Here is a 25,906-nt window from a genome sequence, read left to right on the forward strand (position 1 = left end):
TTCGTGAATTTAAATTTTAGTGTTCAAAAATGTGTTGCCAGAGTCACGCTAAGAAAGACTTCCGGTCAACTTTTCGGTAAAAAAGCATATTTAAATATATAATGTTTTAATTTTATATGATAGTCTATTACATTAACTTTCAAAATTAGTTTTATTTATTAATTTAGCTTTAGCGGTTCCAGAGATATTAGTTATAATACACCCACTTTTCACTTCCGCGTTTTCCACTTCCGCGTTTTAGACCTTCCCGTATATTATACGCATCCATTTCGCGCCCCTGACAAAAATATGTTTCCTGTGAAAGAAAAAGTAAAACATACGATTTGGGTAAAAACCTAGTCAAAGATATATCAAGGTATTGTGAGAACACAGAGATTTTAATTAAGATAAAGGACGGACGTACATTATGATAAAGTTGACCCATGTTGTCTTGGTTCCAATCCGGGTCCGTTCGCCCAAATATTCACGTTCGCTCTCATTCGCACCCCACAAAAGGCCACATGTTCGCATCAAAGGTTTTGTATTGAATAAGTTCGGAAGCTTTATTTTAATCGTCCTTTTGATAGTGTATTTTTATGCTCCACCTCACCTACGATAGTAGAGGGGCATTATGCAGTGGCGGATCCAGCCATTTTAAAAAGGGGGGTTCCCTAACACAGAGTAAAAAAGGGGGGTTCAACTATATGCTCTCATTCAAATGCATTGATCGGCCAAAAAAAAAAGGGGGGGTTCCAACCCCCGGAACGCTGCTGGATCCGCCACTGTTATGTTTTCTTGTCTGTGGGTGCGTTCGTTCGTTCATTTGACGTCCCTTCATTTGCCTGCGTCCGTTCAGGTTAAAGTTTTTGGTCAAGGAAGTTTTTGATGAAGCTGAAGTCCAATCAACTTGAAACTTAGTACACTTGTTGCTTTAATCAATATGATATGATCTTTCTAATTTTAAAGCCAAATTAGACTTTTGACCCCAATTTCATGGTCCACTGAACATAGAAATGAAAGTGGGAGTTTCAGATTAAAGTTTTTGGTCAAGGTAGTTTTTGATGAAGCTGAAGTCCAATCAACTTGAAACTTAGTTCACTTGTTGCTTATGATATGAGCTTTCTTATTTTAAAGCCAAATTAGACTTTTGACCCCAATCTCACGGTCCACTGAACATAGAAAATGAAAGGGGGAGTATCAGGTTAAAGTTTTTGGTCAAGGTAGTTTTTGATGAAGCTGAAGTCCAATCAACTTTAAACTAAGTACTGCTTATGATATGATCTTTCTAATTTTAAAGCAAAATTAGACTTTTGATCCCAATTTCACGGTTACTAAACATAGAAAATGAAAGTGGGAGTTTCAGATTAAAGGGGCACTAGCTGTCAAATTCATGGTCACCGATTTGACTCAAATTCTCATATTTGATTTATAACATTGTAAAACATTTATCCAAACTATCAAAAGTCTAAAATTAACAGTTTACAGAGCATGGGGTAGTCAGATAATAAATAGATATGTTTCATGTGTATTTTAGTCCAAACGCCATCTAATTACCTATCGATTTGACCTCAGATGACCAAATAAGAGATGTAAACATTAATAAAGATATGATTAGATTAAACCAACACGTGCAATTGGATTTTTTATAGGTCTGTTTGGTTTTAGTTAATAGATTAAAAATAGATGTTTCTCATTGTTTTTAACCGTATAAGAATGATTTTATGTGCATCGAATTAGTTATCAAATTATTTACCGTAGTTTCACTTTCATTGTTGACATTCTTTTTCTTTAAATAACCCGTACACGTACAATGCATGCGTTGTCAGTCTCTAGCTGTGGTTAAATTGAAGTTCACATGAATACGGATTTAAAGAGGTCGACTCATTCACTTGCAAGTGAATTACTAATTATCCATGTTTCTTAGGCCAACATGGCCAAATAAAAATATATGTGTGGTTCCAGTAACCCTACTGTCCCTACTTTTTCGAGTTAAAAACAGCCTACCCTAAGGCCTAAATTAAAATATTGTTTGTTTGCCCTTTTCCGACCCTATGTTTTGAAACAGGGTAGGTAGGTAGGTAAAATATCTTATTTTTCTTTCCCCAAAAATAACTTAGCTCGGTACAATTTTTGTCATGGGTAGACAGGTAGGTATAATATTTTATTTTATAGATACAAAATCTGCATGATGTCATTTTTGTCTGTATTGCTTTTGTTTAAGTATGCTTTTGCTAATAAGTTTCTAGGACTATTAGTCCCAAGTTTTGAAAAGAAAATATCATGTAGAATGTGAAGTTAATTCATATGCACTACAATTTTTTTCAAATTTCAAAATATAGGGCTGTGCGGCATATTTTAAACCTTTACATACCTGGAATTTTTAAGAATTTTAACTTGCACTAATAGTACCATGTACCTTGAACGCTTACCTAGACCTAAAGTTTTTCTGTAAGCAGGTAAGAGATAACTTTGTTCTGGTAAAATATGTCCGGGCAGAAATACATTGTACATTACTAGTAGAAAAATTCTCTAGAGTGTTTAAATTTTTGTGTGTGCCTGTGTTTCCAATAAAAATGCTACAAGACTTGAAACTCAATTGTCACGTATTTTACACTGCATTTATAAATGATCTGTATGGAAAAACTTGGCGATTTTACTGCTAAATATTCTCCCCTTTTAAATAACAGACCTTTGGTTCATGTCAGATATAAATCAGAATATATCAATGCTGGTCGAAGGCATCATTAACATAATCATCCTAATCTACGGAACACCAAAGGCAAAGGCCATCCCTACATAGGATACAAAGTCTGTTTACAAAATATTTTGTACACAGGTTGATAATTTAGTATTGGACGAACTTTTTTTGAATGAACCCTGCTCTTCATGTATAAACATGATAAAGACACAGAGTAACGTTCGTTAAATCATGATTTCAAAGCCTTCAACATCGATTTCAAACAGATGCTTTGAAACTCCAAATGCAAGTGTTCATTCATGTCAAACGCTCATGTGATACCAAACGGACTAGACCTTATACAGGAAAGATAAAACCTGAGAATTCCGGTAGAAAAGTTTGAGCGGGAAATACAAATATAAGATTTTTGGTAGGAACAAAAAATAAAATAAAATAAAATCTTGCTGGTAAACACAAATAAAAGATTTTCAGGCGGAACGAATATATAGGGTCGGTCGGTAAAGGGCAAACAAACAATATTTTAGTTTAAGCCCAAAGATTTTATTGTCATTTTTCATTAAGCACTGTTAAAGTCAGAATGTTGCTCCCATAGACTCAATGTAAAAAAAAAAAAAAAAAAAAAAAAAAAAATCCCTACCTACCTACCCTAACTTTTTTCAGATATAATCTGACAGTGATCTGGAAGGGTTTTTTCCCTATGGGCCAAGGGCCCCTCAGGGTTGGCTAAAACCTGGGTTTTATGAGTATTGCCTAGCCCAGTGGGAAATACTGGGAAAACCCGGGTTTTATTGGGTTTTACTGGGTAATACTGGGCAATACTGGGTAATATAGAATACTGGCCTGAATTTTAAAGAGGATTCATTTATCAAACACAAATGCAATACATTTAAGATATATATAAACCTATTTTTATTTATAACTACATGTATGTTTACTTGTTTGAGAGTCCTATATATATATATATTTGAGAAAGAATTATTCTAACAACTCTGTGATTTTTTTTTCAACTATATAAAGAATTGACAAATGACATGTAATAAAAATTACTTTGAAATAATTTATATGTACAAATGTACATAACTAATTAATAAGACAAGTAATTATTCAGATTATAACATAGATATGTTTATATAACAATAATCAGCCTTTTCATTTCTATAAGAGTTAATGACAAGACCCTGTAGGGTGTTTATTTAGCAATCTAATTTACAATCCACATTAACAATGCAATAAAATGTTTTGATTATTGAAACAATGCTTGGAAATCAAATTAACAAAGAATCCTAAAATGTGTAAATCTTGTGTTTTGCCTACATGAAATTTAAGTAGAGAAGAGAATGAAATTGATTTTTTAAATGACTCTCAATGGTTATCTGTATAAAATGTATATATTTAGCTATAATACTATGAAACTACAACAAGTCTTTACTATTTATTGTTGAAATAAGCTTAAAAAATCATATTGCCCAGTAATGCCCAGCCCGGGTTTTCCTGCCCAGTAAAACCCGGGCGGGTTATACTTTGTCAACCCTGCCAGGGCCCCTCAAAATTAAATTCAATGGGCCATTTTAAAAACTAATGGGCCATGTTGTCAAATAAGTGGGCCATTTGAATTGACTTCTGTAAAAATAAAAATAAAAAGTATCAGTATATTTTGGCAAAGAGATGTTGGTACTTAGGCCAATTAAAATTAATTGCTAGATTTTCATCCCCGCCCACCCCTCTGAAAATGCTGAAATCGTCCCGCCCCGATTTTTTTTATTTAACAAAAATACGATTTCCGGATTTTATCATGTCCGTTACCGGGAACCATCGATAATTTCGCTTCATTCAACACTTCCTGATTCAAATTTCGTTTTTGTATTTCTCCGAGTAATCTAATGACGATATGATTGAGTCGTCATATTCTGCTGCTCTATGATAACAACATCTACCGAGAATAGAGATTGATAACGAGAAGGGCATGAAATATTCGAGTAACGAGTAAAACGCCTTGTCATTTAACGCAAATTGCGGTAGTCACAAGTGAATCGAAAACTGTGTTTTTTCTTTATTTATATGATGACTTTGTGTCAGGAAATTTGGACTGTAAATGATATCCAAAGCGCAAGAATCGTAGAACAAATTGGTACAAAAGACATGACTGGATTAACATGATTAAAGAAATTGACACAAGCACGAATTTGTTTGATTTATGACCGTATATTGAGAAAAAAAAGTCGACAAACACGCATTTTAATTCGGGAATTTCTTATATTAACCCATGGCTGTTGTTTTTGTTGACAAACAGCAAACACCCTCTGTAACTGTCCCAATACCCTCAATTTAGTCATTAAACAACAACTACTTTTTGGTTAAGTTCATGTTTTACATCACATAATTACTTTCCACACTGAGTTTACATTTTATTTTGTACTCATAATACTTGTGTTGCATACAATTGTACCAATACATTTTATTGATTTTATGTGGACTACAAACCATTGCTTAGAAAGTAAAATAAATTTGGTGTAGGTCTAGTCCAACTGAAGAGAGCATTTCTCTTCCATTTGATGCATACTATAAATAGGTTTCTAAAGCGGCAATTACATGTATAACAGTGGTTGCCAATCAGGGATTTTTATTTAAGAGTTTAAAAAATAGTGTCAGATTCCTTATACAACATGTATATACATTATACAAGCTTGTTCTCCACTAGCATATACCCCGCGGTATTATTATACCATACTTATTCTAGACGTTCCGTATCAGAGGACATTTCAGGCATTTCCTCTGCACTTCTTGTATTATTATAACTTCATCACGGTGACAAGAATAACAGTATATTAGAGTATCATTAATTCATAGAACAAAACAACAAATCCCTGAAGTCATACAAAATGTCAAAATGAGCCAAAGACCAAAAAATGACAAGGACAGTTAAGCGTCTTTTATGGAGACAAAAACTATATTCCTAAAAGTGTTTGGGGTTCTTCAATCGAAATAATAGCAAGCTAAACTAAATGAGATTATTTTTAGAGTTAAGGGCATTCGATACAGTTTCAAGGGAGTTAACTCTTGGTGCGACGTTAAGCGTTTGAATTCCCGCAAAACATCACTTTTTGCAGGACGTAATGCATGTCATTTTCCGTAATACGAAACGTAATGTGGAATTTCCATGCTCCAATTTCTGTTTCTCCCGCATGCTAATTTCTACGCCATTAATATTAGTCAGTGCATTTGATTATACCAGGATAACAGTCTAATAACATAAGGCCAACTAAAATTAATTAGTAGATTTTCATCCAAAGTTTTGAAAAAAATGGGGCGGGTGGGAGGATTTTATATTTTAAATTTTATTTAATATGAAACCTTCTTGTGACGTGAACTTCATATGTATGCAAGTGTTGTAATAAGCTTGTATTATGTACATGTGTAAACATGTAAAGAATTGTACATTATATTTCAAATTCTTAGATAAATATCTCTGATTGGCAACGACTGTTCTACATACAATTGCTACATTAGAAACCTATTTTCAGTAAACAGTAAAATCATGGAGAAATTCTCTATTCTGAGTTAGACTACCAACTGCAAATTGTTTTTGCTTTCTACGCGATGGTTTATAGTCCCCATAACATTATACAAATGCAATGGTATGCAACAGAAGTATAATGAATGAAATGAGAACTCTAACAGTGTTAAGAATAGTAGGGTTGGCACTTTTAAGATTCTCAAGTTATGCAAGACTGAAGCATATATAAACAAAACCAATAGCCATAGGTAAATCTAAGGGCTTTCTATAAGGTATAACACAATGTTTATGTTTGCTGACTTTTTTTATCTCAATATACAGTCATAGATATAACAAGTTCGTGCTTTTGTCAGTTTCTTTAATCCAGTTTATATTTTTTCTAACAATTTGTTCCACAATTCTTCCGCTTTGGAAATCATTCACAGCCCAAATTTGCTGACACAACGTCGATGTATTATTAAAAAAATCAACGGTTTTCTCAGACAGAAATTTCAAGTTTGTGAATTTGCGTTCTTGGACACAGCGTATCCCTCGTAACCCGAATATTTTATGCCCTTCTGGTAATCTATCTCTATTCTCCGTAGATGATATTGTAATCACTGAGTAGCTGAATTTATCAACATAATCATTTTAACGTACCCGAAACAAATAATATGAAAACCGAAATTTGAAACAGGAAGTTAGTATGAAACGAAATTATTGACGGTTACCGGTAACGGAAACGAACAAAATCCGGAAATCATAAATTTTTCAAAATAAAAAAAATCGGGGCGGTACGATTTCAGAGGGGCGGGCGGGGATGAAAATCTATCAATTAATTTTAATTGGCCTAATAAGAAATAAAACAAATTACTGTTTCTTTGAGATCTTCAACAAATATCGTATAGTGAGCAATCTCAAGACGACTGACCCTTTTGGTGTTACTAATATCATGCATGTCAATTAAAATTTTATTATCCACGATTTGGTCCGGATCCGATTTTTTATTACAGCACAGAAAACCAATGATATTTAAAAACTAATACCGAAAATGTATGTACACGAAGAAGTCAATTTCCTTTCTGAAAAATTTATTTAATTTATTTATGTAAACAAAAAATAATGGTATGCCGCTAATACAAACAATGATACAACTTTTATAAAAGAACAAAGTTTCTATTTCCTCCATGTTGCACGTAGTTTATCTAACAAAAGGCAATAGCAAAAAATATGTTTATGCACCCGTAATAAAATGGTATAGAAATGCCCGCGTCCGTCTGTCCGTCGTAAATATGGTACAGCATATTATCATTAAACTGAACATGGTTGTTTTTTCAGTCATGATGGTCAAACGGTCTGTATCATTTTTGGTGAACTTTATAAGTTACAGGACTTTGTAACTAGAACAGTTTTTTTACAGTTCGCACTGCATCTAGAAAACGTTTTATGACTATTGCTCTAAACTTTACGCACTTCTTAGTTATATAATTCTGAAGAACTTGTATATACTTTTGAGAATGATTCAGAATTTGATTTTAGAGTTATTGAGTTTATGACAAAAAGGGGCTGGGGGTTCACATGTCGCGCCGTATCTCAGAAACTATATATAATAATTGCATAGAACTTCACATACTTTTTAGTTAAATTATTCTTAAGATCTGTATACTTTTTCGTGATGATTTTTTAATTCATTTTTGAGTTCTTGACTTTTTATTTAGCTTCAATTTGGGGATCATATAAAACATGTTGTGATATATAAACTTATTATTGAGCAAGAATAATGAATGAGTCAGGATATACCTAGCATGACTTCCGTAGGACCCCCGTGTTATTTTAAAAACATATATTATGTTGGTTTTTTTTTCATGAGACGAAGGGCGTATCATGCGCTCGAAGCGCAGCTGTTTATTTTTTCTTTATTTTTTTTAAGGATATATTAGAGAAATGACGGAATGACAGAAAATACAATGCAATTTTAATATAATTAATATTTCCAAATGGCATAACTCTTTTAAAGAATAGTTGATATGCACTGATTTTCGAACGTGTCCATACGATATCAGTTTTATAGAAAGTTGGCAAGAATTGTACACTTGAAAAATCTAATTAACCAGAAGTCCGGAAGGACAGACAGGGGAATGGACATGCGGTATTTTATGTACGCGCTGTGGTGAAAAAATATATAGTTATTTACCAATAAAATTAGGCTATGAGAGAATGATTTTAATTGCAACTAATCGTAATATATCAAGTCCTCTCGCTATTAATTCAATCATTTTTTTGCCAAATCAAAAATTTCAAAATTATAGTTTCTCTGTCTGGACAAAAGCATCCATTAGCAAATTGAAGATTCTCCTTTGTAACATTTTGCTTCTGTTTTCTGACCACATAAAACAGAAGATGTGATATAATTGCCAATTAGACAACTCTCATCAAGAGACAAACATGACACAGAAATTAACAACTATAGGTCTTCAACAATGAGCAAAGCCCATACCGCATAGTCAGCTATAAAAGGTCCCGAAATGACAAGGTAAAACAACTCAAACGAGAAAAGTAACGGCAAATTTGATTACTGTCCAAAGGACGCTAACTTTTTTAAAATTCGTATCAACAAAAACGGATTTTCTCAGTGATAAAAAACGTGAATTAAAGGATATTAAGGAGTATGTGTAATGAAACAGCAGCCATTCCAACCAAACAAAACAAAACAAAGAACAACATCTAGAGGTCATCATCATACAGTATGAAATAATAAACGAGTGTGTACAGTAAATGTACCTGTATGTCATGTTCTAAATTGCTGAGTCTTAAATTTTTGAAAGCCGTAAAAATTATCAACAGTCCGTAATAACTTTTCTTGAGAAGTTTCTCACTTAGACCACAAACACAGAGAGGAATTTGTTATTCACATGATTTTACTTCCGAAAACAATGTTACCAATTTATAGATAGTACTTTACAAGTAATATTTATACATCTGAAAAATGTCGCCGGTAATTTGAAGCGATAACGTCGAAATTGTCTGCCAGCGACGTCGTGCACTTTAGCGCTAACGTTGAGGTTACAAAGGGGTGACGCAATTTTTTTAGGATAAATCGTGATTAACATTGAATCCAGCACGGTGACCTATATTTTTTATTTGAGATTTGGAGAAAGCATGACAAAATGCTGTTTATGCAGAAAAATGATAAAAATTACATTTTCAGAAACAGTTTTTTTCCATTTTTTTAGGTTTAGAAAAATACCACTTTGAGCATCTGGTCCGCAATGTCAAGCAAGACTTGAATAATTTTATAGTTATTCGTATAGTGATTTATTTTTTTCCTTATTGCCACTTATCACAGCTTCAGATTGAACCCGATCTTAATAATATACGACGAAGAATATCTGCTCCAAAAATTTTATAACATTGCCTAATTTTTTTACAAAATTGCACAAATCCCCAATTTTCAGCCTCAATTTTCTCGAAAACAAGCACGGTGACCTATGTTTTATTTTGTGTTTTATTTTATAACTCGCCAAGGCCTACAACATATTTCAAAATTATAAAAATGACATTATATCGAGAAACTGTATCGGATGCCCTTAAAATTAATCTCATCTGTACTAGCCAAATTTCACAAATTTAAAGGTGTTTATAAAAAAATTATATCATGAATGATGGTTATTTATGTTTTTCGGATTATCAGTTAGATCGCATGGTGCTATTATCATAGGGAAACACCTGAGACGTCCCAAAAATATACAGGTGCTCCTATTATTGGAGGAACATTACACATTTGTGTACACAAACATGGTTGCACGGAGCACGATCGGAAATCCATTTGACGATATCTAAGCGCAGGGATGATTCCAGGTGTTTTCAAATGGGTCCCTTGAACATCAAATTGGGAATTTTTATCCCAATTGGGAATTTTTTATGCATACAATCTAAAACGAAATAATATAATTTTCCTGACCTGTAAAAACGGAAAATGTATATTAAGTTTCACCTGAACACTGCTTGAAGAAGTTATTGGATTCAGACCAGGGAAGTTGTAATACATGAATACCATTGCACATGATGCACTATCATCTTAACTTTGGTAAACAAGGCATATGTACCAGCTAACATAAACCTATGGCACTTAAGCAGTTTAGCTATTTATTCGAATTTCAAATTTTCTCAAATTATCTCATAATATATAAGATATCTTATATAACATATTAGATTTTTATAAGATATCTCATTTAATGTATGAGATATCTTATATAATTTATTTTTTTAAAGCTATCTTATATATTATATGAGATATCTTATATTAGGCCAACTAAAATTAATTAGTAGATTTTCATCCAAATTTTTGAAAAAAATGGGGCGGGTGGGAGGATTTTATTTTTTAAATTTTATTTCATTAGAAACCCTCTAGTGACGAATTCTTTATACCGCAGGGGTATAAACAAGTGTAAAATAAGCTAATATATCATGTATATTGTATATACATGTATATATATATAAGGAATCGTTCATAAATTTTCAAACTCTTTAAAAATAAATATCTCTGATAGGCAACCACAATTGACTGTTTTACATGTAATTGCTACTTTAAAAACCTATCTATAGTAAACATCAAAAACATGGAGAAAATTAATGCTCTCTTCAGTTGGACTATTCCTACACCAAATTTATTTTGCTTTCTAAGCGATGGTTTGAAGTTCCCATAAAATTAAGTAAACTTGTACAAATATATGCAATACAAGTATTATGAGTACAGAATTAAATGAAAACTCCAACAATGTTGAAAGCAATAGGGTTGGTGCTAAAGCAAGATGCAAATACAATTATGATGTAAAACATGAACTGAACTAAAAAGAAGTTGTTGTTTAATGACTATATTGAGGGTATTGGGACAGAGGGTGTTTGCTGTTTGTCAACAAAAAACAACAGCCATGGGTATTAAAGTCTAAGGAATTGCTATAATATTAATGTTTGTCGACCCTTGTTTTAGCTCAATATACGGTCATCAATCTAACAAGTTCGTGCTGGTGTCAATTCCTTATAATTTCTATAATCCTGACATGTTTTTTGTACCAATGTGTTCAACGATTCTTGCGCTTTCGATATCGTTGAATTCATAGTCCAAATTTCCTGACACAAAGTCATTGTATAAATGATCATAAATAAAAACTAGAGGCTCTCAAGAGCCTGTGTCACTCACCTGTTAATGTGTTTACTGATGTCGGCCATCTTTGTTGGTAGGCGGGGTCATTAGACACTCTTTTTAAAAATAGATACCCTAGTATTATGATTGTGGCCAAGTTTGGTTAAATTTGGCCAAGTAGTTTTAGAAAAGATTTTTATACAAGTTACAAAAATGAGGAAAAGTTGTTTAATATTGACTCTAAAGGGCAATAACTCCTTAGGGGGTCCTCTAACAATTTTGATCATGCTGACTTATTTGTAGATCTTACTTTACTGAACATTATTGCTGTTTACAGTTTATCTCTATCTATAATTTTCTTAAAATAACCAATTTAAGGGCAGCAACCCAACAACAGGTTGTCCGATTCAACTGAAAATTTGTGAGGGGATATATCTTATTCTGATGGACATTAAAATCTTGAAAGATTTGCCCTAAATGTCTTGGTTTCAAAGATATAAAGCAAAAACTGCATTTTACCACTATGTTCTAATTTTAGCCATGTCGGCCATTTTGTTTGGTAGGCTGGGTCATCGGACACATTTTTCAAACTATAAACCACAATGATAATTGTCGCCAAGTTTGATTAAATTTGGCAAAGTAGTTTTAGAGAAGAAGATTTTTAGAAAAGTTACAAAAAATGATGAAAAGTTGTTAAAAATTGACTATAAAGGGCAATAACTCCTTAAGGGGTCGACTGGCAATTTTGGTCATGTTGACTTATTTGTAGGTCTTACTCTGCTGAACATTATTGCTGTTTACAGTTTATCTCTATCTATAATAGTATTCAAGATAATAACCAAAAACTGCAAAATTTCCTTAAAATAACCATTTCAGGGGCAGCAACCCAACAACAGGTTATCCGATTCGTCTGAAAATTTCAGGGCAGATAGATCTTCACCTGATAAACAATTTTACTCCTGTCAGATTTGCTCTAAATGCTTTGGTTTTTGAGTTATAAGCCAAAAACTGCATTTTACCCCTATGTTCTATTTTTAGCCATGGTGGCCATCTTGGTTGGTTTGACGGGTCACGCCACACATTTTTTAAACTAGATATCCCAAGGATGATTGTGGCCAAGTTTGGTAGAATTTGGCCCAGTAGTTTCAGAGGAGAAGATTTTTGTAAAAGTTTACGGACGACGGACGCCAAGTGATGAGAAAAGCTCACTTGACCTTTCAGGTCAGGTGAGCTAAAAAATGGTTTTCTAATGTGACATATCACGATTTGCGTTCTTGGACACAGCGTTCAACTCGTATAAACCTGAATATTTCATGCCCTTCTCGTAAACTATATCTATTCTCGGTACATGATGTTGACATCATAGAGCTGCAGAATATGTCGACTTAATCATTTTCGTTAGATAACTCGAAGGAATACAAAACCGAAATATGAAACAGGAAGTTTTGAATGAAACGAACATATCGATGTTTACCGGTAACAGACATGAACAAAATCCGTAAATCGTAATTTTTCCAAAATAAAAAAAATCGGGGCGGGACGATTTCAGAGGGGCGGGCGGGGATGAAAATCTATCAATTAATTTTAATTGGCCTTATATGAGATATCTTATAAAGTTTAAAAACTTTATAAGATATCTTATATACTTTATACTTAGTATATAAGATATCTTATATACTTTATAAGATATCTTCTAAAGTTTATAAGATATCTCATTAAGTATATGAAATATCTTATAAATATTTTTTATACAAGATATCTTATATAGTTTATTGGATATCATCTTAAGAAAATTATATAAGATATATTATATGAATTATCTTATAATTTCTATACCATGTCTCTAATAATATATCTTATATAATATATATAGATTCTACCACTTCATTGAGTGTAATATGATATTTATCCACTCGAGACAATTAAATTTTCAAATTTAAAACGCAAGGCTTGCCGGAGCATTTTAAATATTTAAAATTTAACTGTCGAGAGTGGATAAATATCGTATTACACGAGATTTGGTGGTGGAATCTGTTTCTCTAATGATTTTCTAACATTATGCAGGCACACTTATTCCTTCTTTTCAAATGATCTGCAAAAAGATGTGTTCTTTCTATGTGACGTCATCAGACATGGTCGCCTTTTTTCATGCCGTCACAATCGGAAATTCAGAGGAAAACAAGAACATTCGATGTCATAATCGGATTTTAACCAATGAAGTACTGAGATCAAACGAACCACCATGGATTTTTCTAGCATTCCACAGGGTACGGTATTCGGACCCATTCCCAACGGCAAAAACCCTACATTTTTCCCAATTTTGGCAGCAAAATTCCCAAATGATCACAAAATTCATTTTAATCTTTATTATTCATGACAGAGATGTTTATTTTATTCAACCGCTAGCTTTATGTAAAAAGATCGCCAACAAGTAATGTGTAAATCCAAGTTGAAACATATTGAAAGAAAACAACATTGACAAACAATGGCTGCCATATGCATAAATAAATAAACAGGAAGTGTGGGAATAAACTAAAACCAGGTCAAATCCGGAAACGGACAAGTATATAAATCCGGGTTTGTCAATCAAATACAGTAAATAAAAAATGAAAAGAACCAAACATGTGACAGCTATCATAGCAACACTAAAATTGAAAACTAAAAGATATATAAAAAAGAAAATAGAAACAGGATATATTTTATACAGAACTTAAAATATTTTATTTCACAAATTTTCATGTCAAAATCAAAAAAATGTAACAATCCTTTAAGGAGTTGGAACTCATTATTTTGATACTCAAATAAACTGAAATGCCATGTTGTTATATTCAACAAACAAAGAAGGTGTAGTCCTTACTTTATTTTCACCAACAAAAAATAATTTTATGAACTAATCACACTAAAACTAACATCTGGTATATTGGTTGTTTTTCCCAATTTCATTGAAAACCGCGTTAAAAAATTCCCTAAACTGGCCAGGGTCCTTTTTCCCAAAATACCCAGATAAACCCCTGGAACCACACATTGATTAAATTTTTTTTATACAATGGGTGCAGAAAGGGATAAATTGACGAAGAATTAGAGAAATAAGATATATCTTAAATAATCTTTTTTATAAGAAATCATATATAAATAGATATCTTATATAATAAAGAAGATATCTAATATTGATTATAAGATATCTTATATATAGTATATAAGATATCTTATAAATATACTTTATATATAAGATATCTTTTATATAGTTTATAAGATATCTTATACAATTTATAAGATATCTGATAAAGAAAACTATATGAGATATCTTATAAACTATAAAAGATATCTTATAAACTATAAAAGATATCTTATAAACTATAAAAGATATCTTATAAACTATAAAAGATATCTCATAAATTTTATAACATATGCATGTAAGATATCTTATAAACTTTATAAGATATCTAATGAACTATTATATAAGATATCTTATAAAGTTTATGAGATATCTTGAAGTTAGATTAAATAACAAAACGGCTTGCCATATTAACCACTGAAAAAAATCATCCATTCGGTATTTTTTCAACAGATCATCTTTATAAGCTTACCTTGATTCAAATGGATTTCAAATTGAACTGGCCAATTGTCGAATTCAGAAAAGCAATTACAAAAGGTTATATACTTATATTTAAAGCAATTGCACCCCCATACAGAAAAAATGATTACTTGGCCAACTGCCTTGCTCAACAGGGCTAGCTGGCCATCAGTTGAGCAAATAGTTGAGGGCCAGGTGAGGGCTAGCTGGTTTTTTGCCATGCAAATTAGGTAGCCCTCAACTATCAATGCTCAACTTTATGCAAATTAGTTGAGCAATGTTGAGAAATTATCATAGTTGAGGGCTAGGTGTCCAACAGTTGAGCAATTAGAGTTGAGGGCTAGGTCATTAAATGTTGAGGGCTAGGTGGCCAATAGATGAGGGCCAGGTAATTACAAGTTGAGGGCTAGGTCTTTAAAAGTTGAGCATTATGTGGTAATTGCAAACTGATGATTACACATTGTAGAAAAAATAAATTTAACTTGTGTATTTTTATAGCCAAAATACTGCTGAAAGATCTCATCTCACAACAGACTACATGAATGCTTTATCCTTGCTTTTTAGAAGTTATCTAGTAAATAAGAATAGATCTCTAGTTTTATACCAAATTCATTATATTAGAATATTCTTATTGTATTAGTAATACTTTCTTAAACAAATTGTCTTAATAATAAAAATAAATTGTCTTAATAATAAAATAAATATGTCTTCTGTCTTACACATTTTGACAATATATAAATTAATGCATAAATATATTGTCTCAATTTTTTCCTCACTCTTTAAAGTTTATAAAGAAAACACTTTAAATATCACTATTTTGAACTAAAAGAGCATAATTATACACTTATTCAAAATGGTGGAAATCAAATCTACTCCAATGTACTTACCAAAAGTGTTGTTATTTTGTAGCCGATCCATTATCTAAGATGGCCGCCAGCGGGGGACTTAGTTTAACATAGGACCCTATGGGAAATGCATACAAATGACTTCTTTTAGAGAACCACTAAATGGTATAAAACAAAACATAGCATGAATGTTTCTTATGAGGTGCTGACCAAGTGTTGTTACTTTGTCGCAATTGCAACATCCAAGATGGCTGCCAGTGGGGGGACTTAGTTTAACATAGGACCATATGGGAAATGCATACAAGTCTTCTTCTAAAGAACCACTGAATTGAATGAAATCAAACATAGCATGAATGTTCCTTTCCTTATAAGGTGCTGGCCAAGTGTTGTTACTTTTAGCCAAATTTTATATTTTTTTATATGATTTCAAAAACCCAAGTAGAATCAGGTGAGTGATACAGGCTCTTGAGAGCCCGTAGTTAATTTTGTGTTTTGTGTACTGTTGTTTGTCTTTTTCTTTTTTAGCCATATTTTTATTTTGAACATCTATTATTTGTATTTATTAGATCCGTGTCCAGTCAATGTGATCCTTGTACAGTCAAGTTGTTATTATGGTCAATGTGATCCTTGTACAGTCAAGTTACTATTATAGGTAAGTGTACATTATATGTGAACTATATAGGATCAATTACTATTGAAATTTGTTTCAAATGTAAAATGTTCAAACTCTATAGGGGGAGATAATGTAAAATATTCAAACTCTATAAGCATGGTAAGGGGAGATAATGTAAAATGTTCAAACTCTATAGGGGGAGATAATGTAAAATGTTCAAACTCTATAGGGGGAGATAATGTAAAATGTTTAGGTGGCAGAAACCAGTTATTTTACAATAAATCTTTAGAATTTCATGGATTTATGATTTTATTTTCTTGAAAATTCATTCAAGCTTATATACAAATAAAATGTATGGTTTCAAGGAACTAAGATGTGTGCGTGCTTATGTTAATATATAGAAAACCTATAAATTTGGGTGTCTGTCCAGCATGAAAATTTAAAAATTTATAAATGCATTGCAAATAAGGCAAAAAATGTGATGCTCTGATACCAATCTAATCCTCACCTGCAAAATCCTGCTAAAAGCCGACAAGAATTTTAGCCAAAATTCAAGAGAGAAAGGATATTCAGTGAATTAGAGCCTTGTCCGAACCTATCCTTACCATCAAAATCTCAAGATATTTTTGTTTACATAAAACTGAATTTTTCCCCCACTGTGATTGGATGCCGTCAAGTGAGGAGACCACAATTTTGACATCTGATTGGACCTATATGTGAAGGAAATCCCCAACCTGTGTATGCAACTACTTACTTGTGTAGTACAATAGCCTAGAATTTACATTCATTTATTTTTTCAGTCCACATGATGCAATTATATACCTCAATACTTAACTATAACAAAATTTCTGCGTGGGACACATGTTCTGGTACACCAAAACTGGTACCTGCCACCTTAAACTCTATAAGGGGAGATAATGTTAAATGTTCAAACTCTATAAGGGGAGATAATGTAAAATATTCAAACTCTATAAGCATGGTAAGGGGAGATAATGTAAAATGTTCAAAATCTATAAGCATGGTAAGGGGAGATAATGTAAAATGTTCAAACTCTATAGGGGGAGATAATGTAAAATATTCAAACTCTATAAGCATGGTAAGGGGAGATAATGTAAAATGTTCAAACTCTATAGGGGGAGATAATGTAAAATATTCAAACTCTATAAGGGGAGATAATGTTAAATGTTCAAACTCTATAAGGGGAGATCAGGTAACTGTAAAATGTTTAAACTCTATATGGGGAGATAATGTAAAATGTTCAAACTCTATAAGGGGAGATAATCAACATATAGTTTTTACATTCAAAATACCACCAATGTTTTAAAGTAAACAAGACACAAAGAATGTGATAACATCATTACAATGTTATTTGTCTTCAAATATAAGCATTGAACTTGTGCTGTAGAAAAATAAGTGAGATATATGTCAATGAGCAACCCAACAAAGCAAGAATGGAGATGTGTACAGGTTAGTATATAGTCAACGATTCAAAAATAACCTCATATGATAAGGTCTTCATTTTTATGAAGCGGGCCATTAAATTTAGGATTTAATTGCACATTATACCTTTTTTTTTTTGGTTTGGTTTGGTTTAACGCCGTTTCATGGTGACCCCCTATGGATTTGGTTAGTGAATTTCATATGGGTTCTTGACCTCTGTCTATTGTCAATAGTGACGTCATCTATTGATGTTGTTGTATTTCATTGCTTATTTTTGGAAATATAGCTATAGCTCAGCTGGCTATTGCTACTTCCCTTAGGCGTCGGCCTCAAACTTCCTGTTGACAGATTATCGCAATATATTCTGCTCCGAGATGGTGTAGTACTAGTGTTTGAGTTCTAATTCCTGGAAGATTCTTTTAAAATTTTGAGTAACTACTGTTTTGAATGAAAAGATTACAGCTTGAATAAAAAAGAAATGAATGTTCACAGACGATTCAGATGAATTTAACTTCATTTTAAAAAATGAGTATCACAAACACTACTTCTCGGATCTGCCATGCGCTGAAGAGAAAATCACAAGAAATCTACGCGAGATTACGTTTTCATTCATTCATGAATATTTCATGAATGAACATTTTCCTTCTCTACTTTTACCTGTTTACTATATGTACGTAGTCTACGTAAACGTGGTAAAATCCTGAGTGTATCGAAAGAATCGGGAATGACTGATTAAAATGCGAGAACAAGTTGACATTTTGACCAAGCTGTCGGATAATTGAAAAGTGATAACGGTTTGTTTAAACAGAGACATATATATGTATATATGTCTCTGGTTTAAACAAAACACAGGTGAAAGAATATAAAATACTCGATAATTATAAAAAAATTATATCATATGTCTAACGTCTCACGCCAAGGACGAGTAAAGGTAAATACTCGCTTTGATTAAAAAAATTTTTTAAAATGCATTGTTTTTGTCTAAACATCGATCGAAAAATTTTGATGCCAAAAATCATTTGAAAACTTAATTCCGTTATCTAATTACTAATTGTTTCACATTCCAATGTGGATATAAGGAACTTTACTCGTTCAGCATGCTCAAGTGGATCAAACTTACAGCAGAAAAACTTTGACCCAACGTCAGTTCTTCTTCAGTCTTCTTCCAATAATTTACATTATACCACTTCTGGTGTATTATTGTAAATTTGTATCATATAGCATCTGTATTAAAAGCAACCGAGTCAGCATCTACTTCTTCGAATATTATAGCTCAGGGTATCAAGACAAGTTCTGTAGAAATGATTAAGGTTCATGATGTGTACCCTTTGGCTAAAATGGCTGCATCAATTTCACCTCAAAATTTAGATAGATGACAGACAAACCTGTGCATCTTGAAAAGTTTGAAGGCATACCATGCCCTATATACATAGATTTCAATTGCATTGTCATCCAAACACAGAGGCAATGATTACCTTACTATATCAAATGAATGGCTTAAAACAGAAATTCTCAAATGTAATTTACTCATAAGACCATGCTTAATTTCACAACAGCAACTAAAATGTGTTCCAGGTTATAAGCACCTCTATGAATCTAGTGATTATAAACTTTTTATTCCTGTGGTCATACTGCTGTTGTTATGCTCCCACCGTATTGAGTTTTATCCTTGTTCTGCTGTAAGTATGTACCTCCTTCCCTTACTTGTATGTACATGTACCTCGGTACATCCCAAAATTCGTTTCTGTTTTCGTACTTTAGTTTGCCTGAACCAAATTGTATGAAACTTATACGTAATGATTATAAACACAATTCACAAGTCAAGTTTGAATTTTAGTTGCGTCACTTTTACCATTCTAGCGTTTTATGCTACTTTACAAATAGGAAATATGCTGGAAATTTTAGTTTCTGTTCTCTAACTTTAGTTTGTCTTAACCAAATGCTATGAATCTTATACACAATGCTCATTACCACAAACACTGATCAAGTTTGAATTTTGGTGGCGATAGTTATACCATTTTAGAGTTATGTCCCTTTACATATGTAATAAATTGCTGAATATTTTCGTTTCAGTTATCTAACTTTAGTTCGCTCAACCAAATGTTATGAAACTTATACATTGTAATACTTTTAACAATAAAACAAAGATAAAGTTTGAATTTTGGTGGAGTAATTTAACTGCTCTAGGGTTGTGCCTTGTTACAAATGGAACCAGATGCTCCGCTTGACACATCTTTATACGACCGCAGAGGTCGAGACCCTGAACAGTTGGGGCAAGTATGGACACAACATTCGAGCTTGATATACATGTAGCTCTGAATTTGGATTGCGATCAAATTTTTGACTTAATATATAGGTTTCTGACACAAATCAAATGTCAATATCTTACAAATCTATTGCGCAATACTGTGTAATTAGAATGTATACACAATGCTTATTACCCCATAACTCAGATCAAGTACACATTTTGGTAGCGTCACATTTACAGTTCTTGAGTTGTGACCCTTTATAACATTAATGCTAGCGGGGGCATCATTTGTGTCCCATGGACACGTTCCCTATTTTTGATAAAAGCCTTTAATATAAATTCGCTTTCATTACAGTTGTATTGATTTAAGTTACTGTTACTGTCTTATTTATAAAAAAGGATGCGGTATTTTTTGCAAAGAACCAATGCTATCCAAAAGAGTTCAAAGGAGGAAAATGTTTTGATAACTAAAGGCCACCATATGGTCGTCAATAATGAGAAATATTTGTACCATATACATGTAGAAAGCTATAAAAGGCCCCGATAGGAAATATGTGGAGCAATTCAAACAAAAAAACTTACGTGTTAATTTACCAAAAACAAATATGAAGGATCTAAACCAATAGAAAAATACTAATTCACAGGCCCTTGATGTTGACATGGCATGGGTACTTAAAAAAGAAATTAAGGCCAACTAAAATTAATTAGTAGATTTTCATCCAAATTTTTGAAAAAAATGGGGCGGGTGGGAGGATTTTATTTTTTAAATTTTATTTCATATGAAACCCTCGTCATGAGTTTTTCATACCGCGGGGTATATGCTAGTGGGAAACAAGCTTGTATAATGTATATACATGCTGTATAAGGAATCCTACACTATTTTTCAAACTCTTAAATAAAAATCCCTGATTGGCAACCACTGTTATACATGCAATTGCCGCTGTAGAAACCTATTTATAGTAGACATCAAAAAGAAGAGAAATGCTCTCTTCAGTCTTCAGTTAGACTACTAGTATACCTACACCACATGTATTTTGCTTGATAAGCAATGGTTTGTAGTCGTCATAAAATCGATTAAATGTTTTGGTACAATTGTATGCAACACAAGTATTACGAGTACAGCATAAAATGTAAACTCAGTGTTGAAAGAAATTATGATGTAAAACATGAAGTTAACCAAAAAATTAGTTGTGGCTTAATGACTAAATTGATGGTAGGGACAGTAACAAAGGGTGTTTGCTGTTTATCAACAAAAACAAAAGCCATGGGTGAATAAAAGGGCTTGTTTAATTAAAATGCGTGTTTGTTGACATTTTTTTCCCAATATACGGTCATAATTCAAACAAGTTCGTGCTTGTGTCAATTTCTTTAATCCAGTCATGAATTTGTTCTACGATTCTTGCGCTTTGGATACCATTCACAGTCCAAATTTCCTGACACAAAGTCATTGTATAAATAAAGAAAAAAACATGATTTTCGATTCACTTGTGACTACCGGTGACTACCGCAATTTGCGTTCAAGGACAAGGCGTTTTACTCGTAACTCGAATATTTCATGCCCTTCTCGTTATCAATCTCTATTCTCGGTAGATCATGTTGTCATCATAGAGCAGCAGAATATTTCGACTTAATCATTTTCGAGGGGATTACTCCGGCGAAGAAATACAAAAAAGAAATTTGAAACAGGAAGTTTCGAATGAAACGAAATTATCGATGGTTCCTGGTAACGGACATGACCAAAATCCGGAAATCGTATTTTTGTTAAATAAAAAAAATCGGGGCGGGACGATTTCAGAGGGGCGGGCGGGGATGAAAATCTAGCAATTAATTTTAATTGGCCTAACAGAGCTTTCTGTATATTTCAATATTTTAGATCTAGAGTTTTTAGGTTGCAATAGAAAATATCAAAACTTTTTATGACAAACATGAAAAAAGTTATTTTTGATAATTACTGACGAGACAATGGTTTAATTTAAAACATCCAGGTGTGATGAAATACATTTTTGAAATAATACATGTCTATAACCTTTTTGGAATAATACGCAGCTACAGTTGCAAACTTTCCAGAGGTGCTATCCAGCACTTTGATTATACAAAACGCAGCAGGAGAAGTCCCATGTGCGATAAATTTGTTATATCGTATATATGGTTCACTACTTACCCCCTTCGGCCTCAGCCCCTATGGATTTTACTAACCCTCTATGGATCCGTAGGGGGTCAATAGCGAACCATATAACTTATAACTGTAAGTTTATTTTATTGAAAAAGGGAGATAACACACACACATTGATATGTTTATAAGAAACATTCATAACAAGTACAAATGAAGTATTTTTTAGTCATACTTCAATGTTACTTATATATTGGGCTTAAACAAGTAAATATGATTTATAGTTATTTTTCACAGATGCTTTAGATGACGACACAACGTTACTTATAAATTAGGCTGACCTCAGAAGTACATTCATCAGTATTTATTTATTAGTATGTATTGTATAATATATGTTTTTTTAAGAGAACAAAACAAATCAATCCATAAAGACTGCCTCGATGATCTTCATGGTGTTGTGGTATTGTGTTAACTTTTAGTGGGAGGTGGTGGGTTTGAACCCTGGACAGTTCAACCAAAGATCTTCACGGTGTTGTGGTATTGTGTTAACTTTTAGTGTGGGAGGTGGTGGGTTTGAACCCTGGACAGTTCAACCAAAGATCTTCACGGTGTTGTGGTATTGTGTTAACTTTTAGTGTGGGAGGTGGTGGGTTGGAACCCTGGACAGTTCAATCAAAGATCTTCACGGTGTTGTGGTATTGTGTTAACCTTTAGTGTGGGAGTTGGTGGGTTTAAACCCTGGTCAGTTAAACCAAAGATCTTCATGGTGTTGTAGTATTGTGTTAACTTTTAGTGTGGGAGGTAATGGGTTTAAACCCTGGACAGTTAAACCAAAGATCTTCATTGTGTTGTGGTATTGTGTTAACATGGTTAACTTTTAGTGTGGAAGGTGGTGGGTTTAAACCGTGGACAGTTAAACCAAAGATCTTCATGGTGTTGTGGTATTGTGTTCACCTTTAGTGTGGGAGGTGGTCGGTTTGAACCCTGGACAGTTAAACCAAAGATCTTCACGGTGTTGTAGTATTGTGTTAATTTTTAGTGTGGGAGGTGGTGGGTTTAAACCCTGGACAGTTAAACCAAAGATCTTCATGGTGTTGTGGTATTGTGTTCACCTTTAGTGTGGGAGGTGGTCGGTTTGAACCCTGGACAGTTAAACCAAAGATCTTCATGGTGTTGTAGTATTGTGTTAACTTTTAGTGTGGGAGGTGGTGGGTTTGAACCCTGGACAGTTAAACCAAAGATCTTCACGGTGTTGTAGTATTGTGTTAACTTTTAGTGTGGGAGGTGGTGGGTTTAAACCCTGGACAGTTAAACCAAAGACTTGAAAATTAATATTTGCTGCTTCTCCAAAATGAGGTAAATCAATACAGAGTCAGAGTAGATAGTTTTCACATATGCCATACAGCCACTTCCTTTTTTTCACATCTGCCGTACAGTCACTTCCTGTTTTCACATCTGCCATACAGCCACTTCCTGTTTTCACATCTGTAATACATCCACTTCCTGGTTTCGCATCTGTCATACATCCGCTTCCTGTTTTCATATCTGTCATACATCCGCTTCCTGTTTTCATATCTGTCATACAGCCACTTCATGTTTTCACATCTGTCGTACATCCACTTCCTATTGGTTGATAGTTTGAAATTATACAACACTCATTGTACAATGAAAATTTCTCTTTCTTGGCTTCTATGGAAGGGAATGATTTTATATTTGATGAACAGCTTGAAAATGTTGATTTGTAGAATGTTAGCAATTTTTATGCTCCATTTATGGGCATTATGTTTTTTGATCTGTGGGTCCGTCTGTTCGTCTGATCTTCCGTCCGTTGGTCCGTCTGTCCTACTTCAGGTTAAAGTTTTTGATGAACTTGAAGTCCAATCAACTTGAAACTTAGTATACATGTTCCTTATGATATGATCTTTCTAAATTAAGATTACTCCCAGTTCACGGTCCACTGAACATAGAACATTATAATGCGGAATGGGCATCCGTGTACTTAGGACACATTCTTGTTGTTTATGCTGTGCAACTTCTTTCTGTTGCCCAATAGTTAAAAATTATTCAAATTCATTGTATAAAGAAAATGTTCATGAAAGTTCATGTGATGAATAACAATGATACACGTATCCCTAGACTAAAGAATAATGATATAAACAATTACAGTTTGTCCAACAGCCTTCAACAATGAGCAAAACCCATACCATATAATCATCTATAAATAGCCTTGGTATGATAAAATGTGAAACATTTCAAAAGAAAAAATCAACAGCCTACTACAACAATGAAGGAAAAACAAATATGGTACACAGCTTCTAACTACAGCCACTACGTTATATAGGTCCTGTCTGTGGAAAGAGTCACACCCTGTATGTAGAATACACAGCTTCTAACTACAGCCACTACGTTACATAGGTCCTGTCTGTGGAAAGAGTCACACCCTGGATGTAGAATACACAGCTTCTAAATACAGCCACTACGTTATAGGTCCTGTCTTTCAACAGGCACATACAGAATAAAAAATGATTGAATTTAATGTGACTGATCTAGTTGATTATAGACAGTGTTTCGAGAAGCTGCAATATGATATTTAATATTGTTCTTTATGTGTGTCTTTATGCTGGTAAATAAAACTTTTGACATTCTTAGACCTGGGAACTTAGACCTGGGAAAGTGCAATAGATGTTCTGGTGTTTGATGGAAAAAGTCACACCCTGCTTGCAGAATACATATTTACCTCATTCAGTCACACCCTGCTTGCAGAATACATTTGTACCTCATTCAGTCACACACTGCTTGTAGAATACATTTGTACCTCATTCAGTCACACCCTGCTTGTAGAATACATTTGTACCTCATTCAGTCACAACCTGCTTGTAGAATACATTTGTACCTCATTCAGTCACACCCTGCTTGTAGAATACATTTGTACCTCATTCAGGAATCCAGATCTTCAAGGTTTTGAGTTCAGTTCATTATTAAACTTTAAATAGTGCAGAAAAGTTGAGATAAATTACTGTTTCAATGCTATTATATATTATTTGAATGAAATAAGAAGATGAAAATATTAGGTCAGTATTTTACCATCCATAGTGATCATGTTTTTTTCAATTGGCAATAACACAAATACCTCAATTAAAACTCAACAGTATATATTAAATATAAATTTTCTTTTCTATTTTTAGGCTATAATGGAAAGTTGGAATGAGGTAAGATTTACTTAATAGTCTCCTTGTCATTTGTTATAGGTCCTGGCTGTAGACAGGCACATACAGAATAAACAAAAAAATGATTAAATTTAATGTGACTGGTCTAGTTTATTATTGATAATGTTTTAAGAAACTGTTACTTGATATTTTTTATGTGTTTCTTAAATGCCGACCTTTTTATAAAACCCAAATCTTGAAAAGATCTCAAAATAAGGAGTTGTGGTATGATTAACAATGAAGCAATTAATCCTAGACCATAGGACAAAGATTTAAACAATTACAGGTCGTTCAACAGCCTTCCACAATGAGCAAAACTCATACCATATAATAATTAGATGTGGTATGATTAACAATGATACAATTATTCCTAGACCATAGGACAAAGATATAAACAATTACAGGTCGTCTAAAAGCCTTCAACAATGAGCAAAACCCATACCATATAATAATTAGAAGATGTGGTATGATTAACAATGATACAATTATTCCTAGACCATAGGACAAAGATATAAACAATTACAGGTCGTCTAACAGCCTTCCACAATGAGCAAAAC

General features: G+C 33.0%; 1 protein-coding gene across 1 annotated transcript in view; it reads left to right on the forward strand.

Moving 5' to 3' along the window:
• Positions 1-249: 249 nt before the first annotated feature.
• LOC139497798 (uncharacterized) overlaps positions 250-25,906 on the forward strand; it is a 112,253-nt gene continuing 86,596 nt past the window's right edge. Inside the window, exons 1-2 of the mRNA XM_071286032.1 lie at positions 250-355; positions 25,329-25,352. The gene's annotated coding sequence lies outside the window, so the exon portion shown is untranslated. The remainder of the gene's footprint in view (positions 356-25,328; positions 25,353-25,906) is intronic.

The sequence above is a fragment of the Mytilus edulis genome, chromosome 12 (assembly GCF_963676685.1).
Source record: "Mytilus edulis chromosome 12, xbMytEdul2.2, whole genome shotgun sequence".
Classification (NCBI taxonomy): domain Eukaryota; kingdom Metazoa; phylum Mollusca; class Bivalvia; order Mytilida; family Mytilidae; genus Mytilus; species Mytilus edulis.